Here is a 4,145-nt window from a genome sequence, read left to right on the forward strand (position 1 = left end):
TGGAGATTGGAGTTTTGAAAATTAGTCAGACGATATGACCCGCGACTGCAAATGCGTGTTTACCGAATTTAGTGTGCTGTTTGCGTAGAGGTATAATTAATTTTTCTTTTGACGAAGATTCAATTGAATTTCAATTTTATTCAATTTCAATTCAATTTATTTATTTTAAATATAACATATAAATAACAAAAATATATTTAAAACGTACATATAATAAAAAAGAAAAAATACATGAAAGTGGCTCATGTCAAAGTAGTAGGAGAATCCTGCTCCGGAAAACCCCTTCGGATACATAGAACAGATCAACATCCAAAGCGATGTTGTTTAGCAACGCGGTAGCCCTTCCAACAGGCATAACCATAGGCAGGTTGGTCCTGTATATTGGAATATGAAACAATCTATGCTGACGCTGTCTTAGGTATTTATCAGGTACATACAAACTAATGCTCATCATAATCTTAGAATTATCGATCATACCGCGCAACAATAGATAAAAATGTGTAGTCAAATACACATTCCTTCTAGTCTCTAAACTGTTGTAGCCAAGCATACCCTGGAGGAACTCGGTCGGATAAAGCCAAGGATAATACCTTCGATAATATAGATGTAGCAAATCTAAGCGTAAGACTTGTGTCAGGAAAGTTCTCTTAGATATTCCGGAGCAAAGTGGTGCAGTGACTTATACATAAGTCAACAGAGTTTGTATTTCAAAGTCCATTTTGTATTTTCAAAGTCTATTTTTGGAATTTCATGTTTATTTATTGATAAATATTAAATTTAATAATTATAATAGACGCAGCCACACACAAACGTATATTATCTTTTTTTATTTGCATAGAAATCTTCCAAGTAAATAAATCACAAATCTATTGCGGTTGCCAAACTTAAACCACAGAAACATTCATAAATTTAAAACGTAAAAGAAAGTGAGAATTTGCACAAAGCACTACGTTTGATTATTTTTTCTAATTAAGTATATAAGCATCGCATGCGTTTTATTGCACTAAATTCAGTTGTTCTTGTAGTAATCTTGAATAGTGAATCTAAAAAAAATGGCGGAAATTAATTCCGACACGGGATGCTCTTACTCTCGCATGGCAATATTACAACTAATGTTTGAACGGCCAACAGAGCCAATGATCACACCGAGAGGTGATGATGCAAGGGCGATATTCGACGTTCCTGATTCGTACTTGCAGGATCGGATCCGAGGGATTCGCCAAGATATTATGAAGAGATTCGACAATAATAACAGAGAAAAAATTCCAATTAAGAACATCAGTCTTCCTGATATTTCGGTTCCGCTAAAGTTGGGTTTGAAGGCTCCGTTCAGTTTGTTTCATAAAAATCATATTGAGATGGCCGAAAAACTAATACAAATATTTATGGACCAAAAAGATGTTTCTGATTTGATATGTGTGGCAGCCTACTGCCACGACAGAATCAATCCTTACCTGTTCAACTATGCGCTATCTGTTGCCATTCTCCATAGAAAAGATACCCGAAATGTGACTATTCCTAATTTTCTTCAAGCGTTTCCTGGAAAATTCGTTGATAATTCAATCTTTGGCGCTGCTCGTGCAGAGGCAGCAGTTATTCCTGTTCCTGTTCGTGAACCAATTGTTCTTCCTAGAGAATTTACTGCTAACGCCAAAGAACCTGAACAGAAAGTCGCTTACTTCCGTGAAGACATTGGTATCAATCTTCATCATTGGCATTGGCATTTGGTGTATCCGGGAGGTGCGGCTAATCGTACTATTGTTGCCAAAGATAGACGAGGAGAGCTGTTCTATTACATGCACCAACAAGTCATTGCAAGATACAATGCCGAACGTTTTGCCAATGATCTTCCTCGTGTTATCAGTTTTGATAATTTAAGAGTTGCCATTAAAGAAGGTTACTTTCCAAAACTAACCGTTTTGGTAGCCAGTCAAAATTGGCCAGGTAGACAAGCTAACACTATGCCTAGTGATTTAGATCGTGATCCTATTGTTAAACTTGCCGCTCTAGAAACAGCAATAAAAAATATTAAGGATGCTATTGCAAAGGGCTCAATTGTCAATGCAGCTGGAGCTACAGTACCGTTGACAGAAACAACTGGTATTGATATTCTTGGTGACATCGTAGAATCATCAATGTTATCACCAAACCAAACTCTTTACGGATCGGTTCATAATCTAGGACACCTGGTTATTGCCGGTTGTCATGACCCTGATGGAAGATACTTGGAACCGTATGGAGTGATGTCAGATACTGCAACTGCTATGCGAGATCCAATTTTCTATCGTTGGCATAATTTCGTAAATGACGTGTTTGTGTCTCACAAAGACAAACAGCCGAAATATACTGTGCCCCAATTAGAGTTTACGAATATCAGTGTAACAAGTGTACAAGTCACCATACCAAATAAAGCTGCTAATACTCTTACTACTTACTGGCAACAGAGTGATGTTGATCTTTCTCGTGGATTGGACTTTACTCCTCGAAGTTCAGTGTTAGTTCGATTTACTCACCTGCAACAAGAGGCATTTAATATAGTCGCCGTGGTTAGAAATGCTTCGTTAACCCAACTGGTTGGATACGCGAGAGTTTTTATTGCACCTAAATTTAAGGAGGGTGGAGCTACTATGCTTTTTGAGGAACAAAGAAAATTTATGATCGAAATCGACAAGTTTAGAGTGACACTTGTACCAGGAAACAATACCATTAGAAAAAGTTCAAATGATTCTTCTGTAACAATTCCATTCGAGAGGACTTTCCGCAGTGTGGATGCAAACCGTCCAGCTGAAACTGACCCGGCAATTTACGGATTTAACTTCTGCGGCTGCGGTTGGCCTCAACACATGTTGATACCTAAGGGAACCGCTGCTGGAATGAAGTTCGACCTGTTCTTTATGGTTTCAAACTACGAAAATGACAAAATTGTGCAGGACGTTACTGGAATATGTAATGACGCTGACAGTTACTGCGGTGTTCAGGATAAGAAGTACCCCGATAAGAAATCTATGGGCTATCCATTCGACCGCGTGGGAAGGGATGGAGTTGATACTCTCGCGAAATTCCTTACTCCGAACATGAAGACTCAAGAGATCACCATCAAGTTCGAGGATCGCGTGGTTATTAGGGCTGCTGATCCTGTTCCAACTGTTGTTCCCGCCGCACCTTCTACAACTACGCCATAGTTATGCTTAATATGAATATTGATGTTTTTTTCGTTTTATATACATGATTGGATTTGAAATAATGTACTAATTATAATTCTTAATAAACAACTACTGCTTTTTAATAAATTAGTTCGTTTTAATTTTACAAATAATAATATTTATTTATTTAAATAGAAAAACATTTTTAAATGCTTTTTATATAATATTTCCGAGGAGTTTTTGTAAGAAAATCATTAAGGACATGCAGATTACAATGTTAATTTTCAGACGTATTTACATTTTAAACGATAACATTATTTGCAAGAGCAGAATAGAATTTCGATTTACTATAAATTAAAAGAGAACGATAAATAAAACAACTTTGTTTTTAACCACTAATTTTTATTTTTCACCGACCGGTTTCAAAGCAAAGAAGCTTCTTTGTCAAGGTTTACGTAACTAATGAATTAATTCCTTTTTTATTTTATTTCAATCATGTTCTTTAAATACTACACGTGGACCCAATAAATTTATATTAGATGCGAGAATGATATAGTTTCAAAAAATAAAAATATAAAACATGCTTATAAGGTAAGGAAGTGAATTTAAAGTGATCTGTTCTTAATACAATCTGTAAAATAAAATAAAAATACATAATTCAAGCTGAATGAGTATAAGATAAAATGTTAAAAAATAACAAAATTACCCTTATTAAAAAGTTTTTAAAACTTACAAAATATATGTACCCAATACAAGCTAATAGAGGATGATAAGCGTATTAAACTTCCAAAAAAACATAATACAAACCAAAAAAGTATGAAAAAGCATTAAAATCATTTTAAAAGTATTAAATATTACATATGCAAGCTAAAACGGTGAAATATTTGATCATATGTTCAAGATGCGCTTTCTCTGGATTATTTCATATTATTTATTCGAAATCCTTCTGCAAAAAAATAATTCTTCAATTTGCACGAGCTGTTTCTGTATTTTGAAATTGGC

The 4,145-nt window shown here is 35.0% G+C and overlaps 1 pseudogene across 1 annotated transcript; it reads left to right on the forward strand.

The window, feature by feature from the left end:
• Positions 1–1,005: 1,005 nt before the first annotated feature.
• LOC148278810 (phenoloxidase 2 pseudogene) lies at positions 1,006–3,290 on the forward strand (annotated as a pseudogene). The gene has a single exon (XR_015823072.1). The product of XR_015823072.1 is annotated as a phenoloxidase 2 pseudogene (transcript).
• The last annotated feature ends 855 nt before the right edge of the window (positions 3,291–4,145 follow it).

Source organism: Micrasema longulum, unplaced genomic scaffold (genome assembly GCF_059751315.1).
Source record: "Micrasema longulum isolate JH-2025_06_02 unplaced genomic scaffold, ASM5975131v1 h1tg000824l, whole genome shotgun sequence".
In the NCBI taxonomy this organism is placed as follows: domain Eukaryota; kingdom Metazoa; phylum Arthropoda; class Insecta; order Trichoptera; family Brachycentridae; genus Micrasema; species Micrasema longulum.